The sequence below is a fragment of the Equus przewalskii genome, chromosome 22 (genome assembly GCF_037783145.1).
Source record: "Equus przewalskii isolate Varuska chromosome 22, EquPr2, whole genome shotgun sequence".
In the NCBI taxonomy this organism is placed as follows: domain Eukaryota; kingdom Metazoa; phylum Chordata; class Mammalia; order Perissodactyla; family Equidae; genus Equus; species Equus przewalskii.
In genome coordinates this window covers 35630964-35643569 of record NC_091852.1, presented here as the reverse complement: position 1 = coordinate 35643569, position 12606 = coordinate 35630964, and positions in this window count along the sequence as shown.

Genomic DNA, 12606 nt, shown 5'->3' with positions numbered 1-12606 from the left:
CTACAGAGACTTTAAAACATGGCAGAGGCCCCACTTAAGATTTCACTGCTTTAACATTAGCTGGAAAACGACATGACATCACACTATCTCGGAGTCTGACCATCTGTTTGATTTAGTCACTCCACATCCTTAGTTGACCCTGGTGATAGCCCCAAACATGCAACTGAGATTTGACGTTCTCACCCAGAAGCCAACCAGCGCTGTGCATCTGATATTCATTCTGAAGATTCCACTGTCCATCTTCGGGTTGGAAGAATGAAGTGAATCGTTTTTGGAAAACAAAGCTAAGGACCCTCTTCCAATAGTGGACAAGGGCCACTCAAAGTCTTCACACACTTAAACAAATGCTGAGTGCAAAGCCTAGAATTCCCCCAGCTAAAGATTCCAGAACCCTCTAGTTCACCTGCATCAGGAAACACAAAATGCCATAATTTTAAGAGAAAAGAGGAGGTGGTGGTGGTATTAACTCATTTATAAAGGGGAGTTTTGTTGTTTACACAACTTGAACAATCTCCAGCAATGTCCAGGGAAGTGGGAACTTGACTAGTGAAAAGATGCATTCCAGATCTCCTGGTAGGAATGGCCCCATGGTAGAAATGATGGCCTCAGGCTCTCAGAGCACAGTGAAGCTGAACATTACAATCAACAACTAACTAAAGTCGGATTAAGCACACTGAGATTAAATTCCAGCTTTCTGCAGAGCTCACCTATACAAAAATATATGCAGATTTGATGATACAGCCTTTCCAGCCTCCGTGATAGTTAGTTTCCCCACCAGCTGGCATCCCACATTGCTTGGGTGAATGTTTAATCATTATTAAACAAATAAATCCTAGCTGCCAGTCCTCCTGAGGCCTATTCCATAGGGCTGCCCATGTGAGAAACAGCTTGCTCACACAAATCAGTGCCTGAAATGTGAAGTATCTGGTCCAGTGACTTCAATTTTAGGCTTACATTTGAAACCACGGTTTGATTTCTCTGTTCATTCAGCACATCTCACCTGATCAGGAGTCCCACAGGCCTCTCATCACACCTCAGCTTCAGTCCCTCTGGAGGAAAACAGCCTGTATCTCTAAGAAGACCCTGAGGACCTTGCCGAGAGAGAATAAGGGGGCATTCCAAAAAACTATTTACACATACCCATATTGTCAAACATACCCTCTGTGATGTTAATTTTGTGTATCAACTTGACTGGGCCACCGGGCCAGATTAAACATCATTTCCGGCTGTGTCTGTGAGGGTGTTTCCTGACGAGACTAACGTTTGAATCTATGGATTTATTACAGTAGACAGCCCTCCCCAGTGTGGGCGGGCATCGTCCAATCCCTTGAGGGCCTCAATACAACAAAAAGCAGAGGAAGGAGGGCCCACTTCCTTCCTGCCTATCTGCTTAAACTGGACATCAGTTTCCCCGCCCTTGGACTGAGATTCACACCAACAGCTCCTGTGGTTCTCAGGCCTTCGACCTTAGACTAGAACTACACCACTGGTTTTCCTGGGTTCCCAGTTTGTGGACTGCAGACTGTGGAACTTCTCAGGCTCCATAATCACACGAGCCAATTCCTCATAAAAAAAAAAATCCTTTTTATGTATATGTAGAGATAGATAGACAGACAATTGATTCTGTTTCTCTGAAGAACTCTAACTAATAGACACTCCAAAATTTCTGAAAATGTGTAGAGTCTTTTCATGGAATTAGTCACTATCAGAGCTTATATATTACTTATGTAGACTGTAATTGAATAATTTAGCATTCTTGTTAATTCGGAAGATAAAATAACTCCCTAGCACCTAGGCTGTGGTCTTGAGATTCTATCTCCTGCTCAAGGGAAGCAGGGCTCCTTGAAGAAATGGCTGATTCCAGTTCTGGGGCAAGAAACCTACCAGATGAGCCTGTGCATCTCACCTCACCAGAAAGCAAGGAAGCAAGGAGAGACTCCTAGGGTTGTATCAAAAGGACCCAGAAGCCAACTTGAAGGGATTCTACTGGCCAAAACAGGAGTAATTTGAGTATCAATAAGGATAACTTCAACAAATTGGAACATATTAAATATGTTTAGATCCATGAGTTCATAACAATACTTACAAAAAACTATTGGTCACTATTGGAGATACTAACAAATTAACTCACTATTTTGAAAACAGGAAAACATTTTTTAAAATTCAAGAATTTATCTGTCTTTCTATATTCACTGTACCACTGGGAAACAAATAGATAAAAAGAAGTTTCTCTTTATAAAAGTATTATAGAAAATAAATGAAGGAGGAACAAGAGATCTAGAATATCATTACTTTTGCAACTCCTATTAATGTTTCCAAGGAATGATTATCAATGGCTGCCAAAATCACAAAAAGATAAATGATCAAAGATTACATGCCTCCTGATGAAAGAACACACTACCAAAGATGCAGTCTTGCTAAAAGCTCATGGTTGAATTTGATCAAGCCACTCTCCAGATCCAACTATGAAATTATGGAAACATAGAGGACACTACAAAATGAATGATCTCGTCTTCAACAAATTGCAAGAAAAGAAATATATGGAGAGGAAACCTTCAGTTTGTGTCTTAAGAGACACAGCAATCCCTCCCACAAAGAAAAGGAAGGTATATTGGCATCCCCATGTTTCTTATTGACCCTGCAGTGATCCTCATCCCCTTCAGTCTCAAAGTCCCAGTTTTCCCAGGATCTGAGCTATAGCAATGCTCTTACTCTGATGCACTGTTAATCCTCAGGTCCCTCCTTTCCCAATGTTCTTGAGATCCCACCCTGCCGGGAGCCGTCAGCCTACAAGTTAAGCCTCTGCCTTGTGACACGGTCTGGGAAAGAGATGAGGGGACGCACGGCGACCCTCAAGGGATTCTACCAGGCTGCCCCTGCAACGAGTCTCCCTGGTACTTCTGACTTTTCTGCTTCTGCTCACTCTGTTCTACACCTGGGGTTATTTCAGGGGAAGTCAGCCCGGCCCTGGGAATGAGAATGAAACAATGCAATATTCTAGGGAAAGTTCTGGGGAAAAACATCTTCTAGGGAAAGAACATTCTGACCCGTCCTTTGGTCGGGTAAAGCGATGGGAGTGGAGAGGGAACAAAGAAATCTGTAGCCCCCACAGATCTCTCTGGGAGAACAGTGGTTGCCACAGCCCATTGAGTCAGGAGGCCGCTGGGGGTAGCCTCCTTGAAGTAAAGAATTACAGAAGCTTGACTCCCCCCGGGCTTACACACAATCAATTACTCTTAGGACTATTGTCTACCTTGCAAAAACCCGCTTACACGAGCCAAAGATAGGTACTGGGACTGTTTCATGAAATCATCTTTGTATACCCTGAGCCCTATATAAATCATACATACACAAAATAAAGTTAGACTTGGACACCAAACTCCTTGTCTCACTGCCTCCTCCCTCGCCAACGCCGTCCATCCCTCAGGAGATCCTGTTCATGCTGGGGCTGGACCCCGGCACCACCCCTCATTCTCTTCAGTGCGTTTACATCAACTGAAGTCTTACTACTATGAGTCACACACCCCCTAAATATACTCCTGGTGTCACACAAGATCTCTGGTTCACAGGAGCTCAATGGGATCAAAAAGACAAAACTGGTGCCCAAAGCTGGGCTCCGTAGGACTTGCCAAAGAAAGAAATCTTACTCAAGGTAGTTGTCCAAAGCAGAAAGAGTGGTAGAGCACACCTGAGCCACAATCCTTGAGGTGCAGACAAGAGTCAGAAGTCAATGGGATCAGATGGAAACATTAAATCTAAGGGCAGGTGAGATTAGAAAAGGGAAATTAAGCCCAAAGCCAGAAACCAGTTGGTAACTAGACTGGAGGGGAATGAGGAAGAGAACAATTGAGAGAGCCCGGCGTTGGATATAAGGGGTGGAGTGGACGTTAATTGATTTTTCTTTGTCCAGCATTCTCCTCTCAATTGGAGAGCTGTTTCTTCTTCAACCCTTCTTCTCTTACTCTACAGGGCAATGACCAAGGTTGGGACTCTCATGGGACCCTATTCAACTAACCATAGTGATTGGACCATAGTGACTGGTCCAAGGGTGGGCACAGATGCAAGCAGGGCCAATCGGAGTCCTTCCATGATTTTGTTCTATTGAGAAACTGGAGAGGAGGCCCTCCTCCTGTAAAGGTGAAGATGTGGATCTGTCAGCAATCACTTTTCCCATGTTGTGCAAACAGTTGTCTGTCGCAGGAAAGAAGGAAGGCAACACATTAATAGGAGTAGAAACAAGAAGAGCTGAGGGAAAAAAAAAAAAGATGATGAGTCCCAAATGACATTGCTTGAGCCCCTAGATTGAGCCTTGCCATCCACATGAGTGCCATCCTTGAACTTACCAATTACATGTACTGATGCATTCCTTTCTTGGTTTTGTTTTAGTGCATGTTAGGTTGTTGACACTTGCAACTAAGGGTTTCACTCCAATGTGTAGAACAAGGATGAGTTCACTCCAAAGCCTCCCAGAGGGTGGCAGGTCCTGCCTGCTCAGCCTCCGTTTACCTGTCTCCCCATTTTGCCAGCTCCATTCTTCAAAGATCCATTGGCTCCAACCTTACGAGCTCCTGCTCTCTCCCTGGCATGAAAAATAAATGGTCTCTTAATAAATGGATTTGAATTATTCTATACCAGATGAGGTTCCCAAATAACCAAAGGCATAAACTGTCACTGTTTAATGTTATAAAAGTTTACTGAAAAGAGATGCATAGAGCATTTGGAAAATACAACTCATTTTCCCACTGACTTTAATTACCATTTCAGAAATGTTTCATAGAGGCAGACTTTAGAGCAGGAGTCTGAACTGATTCTAGTCTCAGAATCTGTGAACCTTGATTTGGTTTGATTTTATTAAACCACATGGCTTGCCAACTCTGGGTCATGCACTATTTTAAACACTTCCCATATGTTAACTCATTTAATCTTCAACAACCTACCACAACGATGAGGTAGGTATCATTATATTCCCATTTTAGAAACAAATAAACTGAGAAACAGAGAGTTTAAGTAATCTATCCAACATAACAAAGCTAGTAAATAGGGGGGTGTCATGTGCTGTGACTTTGGGGACTTATGTTTCTCATCTTCAAAATACAAGTTATTTGAAACGCCGTGTGCTATGTTGCAAGGAGAGAACGGGCTTTGGAGTTAGAAAAATTTGAGTTAGAATTCTGAGCTTCCATTCCTTCATATGTAAAATTGACTACATTGACTTCCTCTTGAGTTTGTTGTATGGATTGAATGTGTCAGTAGCTATGGGAAACTCTTGGGAAATCTTTCCTCCTGTGAAATAGAAGGGATTGACAAACTACTGCCTATGGACTTCTAAACAAAATACTTGAAGCATTTGAGTTCTTTCCTAGGAAATAGGCCACTCATATGCAGCAATGGAAGACAAAATGTTGAAAAGTCCCTCTTTGGTTAGAAATCATGCTCACTTGATTTTTGTTTCAAAAAAGCACAGGGAGATATCTTCCACAAATGAGCTGACAGAGTTGCAAGTAGACATCACCATGAGCCTACAATTTCCACCCTGAGGAAAAGGAATAAAACGTGTCAGAACATGTACTCCCTCCCTAGGGAATACTCCCCTGGTGGCCACCACAGAGGCTTGGCTACGTGTGCAGACAAATCCCTCTATGTCCCCGGTCATCACCAGGGGAGCCACGTTGGCTCTGGGGTCAGGATTGTGAAGACAATTGAAACATCCTGCCTTCAGCAGGGGCTAAACTCACAAAGTTCGTATCTGAATATTGTCTGGCCCTGCGTGGACAGTAACACAGGACAGAGTGAACCCTCTGACTTGTCTCTCACTCAGGAACCTGACATTTCCATTTCCTCTTGATTAAGGTAGGAATAGAAATTCCAGTCTAAACATGGCAGCATGAGACAGAAACTTCCCAGCTCTCCTTCAGGATGTCACGTAAAAAAGATTTATGGAAACAATAGCAGTATGAGTAATGCCATTTTGAGCAAAACTAGGAGACATATATAATCCTCATCCTCAAAAAACATCTAAGGGCTGTCCAAAATAGCCAAATCAGGTGCAGAAGCTACTTAGGAAGAAGCTATGTAGGGTGGAATGCTTAATGAGCCAGCCCAGGGACTCAACAGATGCCAGCAAGAATACACTTCCTCCAGATAAGGGGCTTGTCCTGATGTGATAAATATCCCTTGAATACAACAAGAGCTGCAAGATCTGGGGAAAGAAGGGCAGAAATGGATTGAGCAGAAGCTGCATGGGGAGGAGGGTGGGTATAGTGTGCACTCCTTCAAAATCCTCTTGGCCCTACTTCTTACTCGAGCCAAGGCTGCAGAATCCACTTCCATGTGTGCTTTGACTGGCTTTGCACAGATGCAGGTGGTTAGAGCCTTGCCTTGGGTTACAGGCTGCCTACCTCTCACTTCCTGGGGGACCTGTATTCAGCCATGAGAAACCCAGAAGCATGGGGGGTAGGAGGTAATAGATAAATGCTTCTCCCTTTCCTTCCCCAGGTGAATATTTCTCCTTGGTAGATTCCAGTGGGATCAAACGCTAGTTGCCAAGCAGTAGGACACCTCAATAGTGCACCTTTGTATTGGCTTTTGTGGCTTCCCTGTCCCAATTTCCCGTTTCCTAGGATCACAGTCCCCCAAAATCAACCCACATGCAAGATGCATCTCATGCTCTGCCTGTTGGGGTACCAGGTAAGAAAGTATCAGATATGGCCCTAGAAAGCAAACTGTTATGGGATTTTGGAGCTGATTACCCACCAGTCAGATGGCAAGGTCCCCACTTATGGTGGCCATTGAGGAACAAAGGATCACAATGAACTCTCTCCTGTGGGGGATTAGGATTAGGTTCAGGTGGAATGCGAAGAGTGGCATTTGACCACTACAGTGCAATGGTAGTTACGAGGACTGTGGCATTCACTGGCTTTGGTAACTGTCTTGAATATCTCGGGGAAAAAATAGCTAGAGGTCTGCCAACCATAAACTGGGAAAACCACAGGGCCTCTAGGAAACCACTTAGGCGACCCTTATCTTCTGCATCCATAGGGCAGACTGTACTGGAAATCAAGCTTAAAAGCTGTCAAGGAGGCAAAGCTACGAAGAAAAATGATTATACAGTCTTGACAGTTCCTTTACGTCAAAATTAGGGAGAGTGGGACCCAGAGGACTGGAATGGAGCCATCTAGGTGGACAAGGCTCAGAATCCTGAACTCCAAGGTCCCCTAAATCACTCCATCTGGGAGTGGCCCTGCCTCCCTCCACTTTGCCAGAGGAGAGCAGCCTCCCTTTTTGGAGACACTGCAAAGACTTCACCTGAGGCTGCTGCTTCTCACTGCCTCTCGGCTGATAAACAGGGTCATAGCTCAGTTCACCCAAAGTAGAGAAATGCAGTCCCCGCTCTGGGAGAAGCAGTCTACACACTGAAGGAAGAAGAGTCTAACATGTACCGGCAGGAACCAGGGGAAGATGCATGGGAGTGGATCTCGAGAGTACTGAACTGGGGGTGGTGTGAGAAATGTAAGGCTAACTGCGGGAGCATTTATGGGCCTGGGAGGGCTCTCCTGTGACTCAGCATTCAACACCTGGAGCCCCCTCTCCCCCAATATGTCACTGGGATAGCTCCTTGATGCTTGGATATGGTGATGGCCTACAGTAGACGAGGTGGAGACCCCAGAGCTGCTTAGCATAGTGGTAAGGAAGAGATGAGGAGATTCACGGAGGTGAGCATGTTAGATATTTTTCCAGATGAACAGCCAGTTATGCCAGTACCATTTATCAATTAAACCACTATATTTTCCACTTAACTAAAATGTCTCAATTTTTATATTTTAAAACGACACTAGACTGACATTAGAGGTTGCCTAGGGGTAAGGGTAGAAGCAAGGATTGACTGCGAATGGGCACAAACAATCTTTCTGGGGTGACAGAAATGTTCTAAGACTGGATTTCAGTGATGACACACAAGTCTATAAATTTACTAAAAATCATTAAACTGTACATCTCAAACAGGTAAATTTTATGGTATGTAAATTAAACCTCAGTAAAGTTACTTTAAAAATTACTCTAAGAGGGCTGGCCCCGTGGCCGAGTGGTTAAGTTTGTGTGCTCCACTTCAGCGGCCTGGGGTTCGTTGGTTTGGATCCTGGGTGCGGACCTACACACTGCTCATCAAACCACGCTGTGGCAGCATCCCACACGGAAGAACTAGAATGACTTACAACTAGGATATACAACTATGTACTGGGGCTTTGGGGAGGAAATAAGAAAAAGAGGAAGATGGGCGACAGATGTTAGCTCAGGGCCAATCTTCCTCATGAAAAAGACAACGACAACAAAAAAACCATACCTTTTAAAAAATTACTCTATCATTTACACTTTGTAACTTTCAACATTGCCTCTGGAGATGGCATTTCTTGAAGGCTGCTGTCCAAGGTGAAATACCATGACCTACCACTTCTTTTCAGCCTGGCTTCAGAAAGCTGGAGACCACAGTGTAACCCTATTCTACAAACATCTAGCCATTGTAAATCACCAGTCACCTGTGTCTTAAGTGGATCACTATGCTGCCTGATCCACAACGATGCTTTTTGTTACAAGAGCAGCAACTCAGTTCTCTTCCTGAAGATCACACATTATGTATTTTATGGGTATCAATTTGATACCCAGATGTGCTAAAAATGACCAGCTGATTAAAAGAGCAATAGCTTAAGCATCATGCCACTGGAAAGATGGAGAAGTTAAACTCTGTTCACACATCATGATAAAACCACCAGAGGAATTTGTCAAGATTTTTAACTGATTAAAATATTCTTTTTGGCCAGCAGAGGGCAACCTAGGTCCCATGAAACTACTTTGGGGAAAAAGAGAGAAGAACATAAAAGACAATACATAATCATCAGATGGCACCAAAATTTCCGTGATTGGGTATGTTAAGTCAGTCAGTCCAGGTTTCCTCAGACTCATGACCCATTTTCCTCCTTGCTATTCTCCGCCTTCCTCCTCCCATCTCTATTTCCTACCTAATCAACTCAGGTGCTTTGATGTTGCTTAAAAGAAAACTCAAGTCAAGAGAACAGGGTGTTACTGCTAATGGCAGGGATGAAGCTGTGCATTCTGCAATACTTCTAACTGTCTCTTCTCACGGGAGGCACTCGCTCTACCGGGAGAGGAAGCTGGCTCCTCCCACCCCCTTCTTAGCTGCCAGCCCATGTCTACCAGCTGATCCTCTCCCATAGCACTCACAAATCTAAGAATTCCCAAGTCTGAATCTGGTTTCTCCAGTGTGGCCTGAAGACTGCCTACATAAGAACTCTGAGGCGGGGCAAGACACCTGTTAAATATGCAGATACCTGGCCTGCTCTAGACACCTGAATCCCAAACTTTAGCGTCAGGACCCAGAAACCTGCATTTCAGCATACACTACCCCCATCCTGATTCTGATAGGAGCTGAAGTGTGTGACCCACTGATCTAAACAAGAAAAGCAAGAGACCTGATATTATCCCCTTCTAACTATAGACATACTTCTCTGATTCCCTCACAGGACACGAGGTGAGCAGGAAAGCATGAAGGAACCACCAGGAAGAGGTGGGAGTTCCACGTGAGCACACACTCAGCCCTAACATGTCTTTCCAGTCATCCGCACATGTGGGAAAAACACTGGGATGCTGTGAATTTTCAAGGTCGCTCTGAGTAGGGGTGGAAATATGTGTCAAACGTTACTTAAATTTAAAACCAATAAATGTGGTGTCTTAAAAAATCAAAGCAAAAATGGAAAATAAGGAAAAGTCATCAAACAGCTGACTGCTTATCTAAAACACTTTCACATAGACTAGCGCTTCCCAAATTTGTCTGAATCTGAGAATCGCTTGGGGAACTTGCTAAAAATACAGACACAGGAGCCGGGCCAGTGGCATAGCAGTTAAGTTCACGTGCTCCACTTCTGCAGTCTGGGGTTTGCAGGTTCAGATCCTGGGCGGGGACCTGGCACCACTAATCAAGCCACACTGTGGAGGCATCCCACATAAAACAGAGGAAGACTGGCAACAGATGTTAGCTCAGCGACAATCTTACCCCCATCAAAAAAAATATTGACACAGACTGTCCAGGGCATATCTAAGCAGCCACCATTGCAGAACTCAAGTGGGACTTCTCAGGTCTGCAACAAAATGCCTGAATTTCCCCAAGCCATCATCCTCCATAGAAAGTTCAATTCAGTTTGTGAACACAAAGGAGAATTTAGTTAGGCAAAATAACTGATTAATGCATCTACGTTTTTGTCATCTTTCACAACACCAAAGGTAGGGCCTAAGTATCAGGAGCAGCTGGCTCTTCCTAAGGAGCTTATCTAATATATCAGTACTACTCCAAGTGTGGTCCAGGAATCAAGAAATACATTATTAGGGAGCCTATTAGAAATGCAAACTCTCAGGGCTGACCCCCAGGCCTAGTGGCCAAGTTCAGTGCAGTCCACTTTGGTGGCCCAGGTTCGGTTCCTGGGAGCAGACCTACGACACTTAGCAGCCGTGCAGTGGCAGCAACCCACGTAGAAGACAGAGGAAGATTTGTATGGATGTTAGCTCAGGGTGAATCTTCCCCAAGCAGAAAGAGGAAGACTGGCAATGGATGTTAGCTCAGGGAGAATCCTCCTCAGCAATAAAAAAAAATAAAAGAAATGCAAACTCTCAGGCCCCACCCCAGACCTACTGAATCAGAATCTCTGCAGGTGGGGCCTAGATGTCTGTTTTAACAAGCTGTGATGATTCTGATGCATGTTATGGTTTCAGAAGCACTGTAGTAGATTCTGAGGGCAAATACACCTTCCTAGGCCCCTGGAAGGGCAACTGCGATTCTGAGCAGCTGCAATGAGAACCTGGGAATCCAATTTGTGCAAGTCCTCCCAGGTGACTCATCATCTACTATGTTAGGAAACTCCAGGTGCCTCCCTGATTTCTTCATCTCCATGAGTCCTGATGGAGGCACTTGTTTTGATAAGAGATGCAGGTAAGAATCACTCGTGGAGCTTCTTAAAAATACAGATTCTCTGGCCTTTACCCAAACTCCAGTCAATCACAGTTATCTGGGACAGGTGGTAGAGCAGTAAATGATGTGTTTTGTTCTCCTGCGGTAAGGGATTTAAGTGAAAAGCGGTAACTTTTCCATGGGGATGGCTCTGTGCCTAGGGATGCTGCGTGCTGGTGCTACATCTTGGGATTCTCAGCAAAGACCCAGCATCATCAAGTCCAGGCACAGAGGGCTGGAGCAGCACTTTCTAGGGCACCACAAGGGCTTAGGTGAGAAAACCTGGCAGCGCTACCACCACCAGGGCCGAGACCCAGAGGCCCTTCTCCACAGACAGGAGCGAGAGAAATGCCTGCCAATTCTGATGGGACTGGGATGGAAGCCATACTTAATTTGGTTTAGAAAAATAAAGGAATTGATGTTTCTTTTACCAGCCACACACAGAAAAATTTTAAGGAAACCAAAACACTGGCAGGGAAATAAAGTGTGACAAATACTGCTTTCAAAATTTCTCTCACTTTACCTTCTGCTTTATGTCCAACATCTGAAATTCTATAAAGTCAGCCTTTTAGAAGACCTTATAGTTTCTTTATTTCACCATCAAGCAGCTCACCGTTTCTTTGTCTTGTTAAGGTATTTCAGAACATTGGTAAATTCTTTTTCCTTTTCTAAGTTCGAAATACCAGCAAACATCAGACACTACAGTGGGTAAACAAGCCGTTTACAAAGCTCTCTTTCTTCCAGTGTATCAACCCTAAGAGCTGAGTGTTTAAGGTTTAAAGCCTTAGTCTTCAATCAAAATCACATACATGGAGCTTAACAAAGTGCTTGACACTGATTAATAAATAACAGTGGTTCCCATTTCCTCCCCCTCCAATTACAAATACCATCTTATAAAAGTGTTGAATGTATTTGATTCTCTGGTGTGAAAAGAATGGTCTAGGACATTCAAACACAGCTGAAATATAAATCTATTTTTATTGCTCAAAGACCACTATAATCAGGATAGACTCTGCCAGGTGAAGAATCTACATTTTGTTTGCCTGGAATAAACAAAAAGGAAACAAAAAGGAAAATTCCTTATTTAGTGAATGTTGCAAACATTCTTTTCAAATGACATACAGAAGTATGCATGAAACCCTTTTATCTGAGACCACATTTGCCACGAGGAAAAAATAACCCAGATGACAGAGAGGACTACAAGTATCTTCGAATATCTCCTGATATTCACACTTTATTCTTCACCTCCCTACTGTGGACACCTTTGTTATTTCTTGTACAGAGAGAGTTCCCAAAATATTAGCTTTAGGTGAATATCAGCATCTAATCACAAAGGGTGGTACAAAAAAGTCCAGGGTTTCTTTTCAAGAAAAGGATATTGTGATGCTGCTCTCCATTCTTTTGCCTCCAAACCCGACAACCTGCTCCACTCCTGTCAGGAATCACAGCTCTTCCTGCCCCAAGTAGAAGGTCACCAACACCTAGGCGTAAGGATAGCTGAGTGACATGTCATGGCCTGACCTTTAAGTGGTTAGCATTCACTGGGCCCTTTAAAAAAAAAATAGTTCTGGAGGCTGGCCCAGTGGCACAACAGT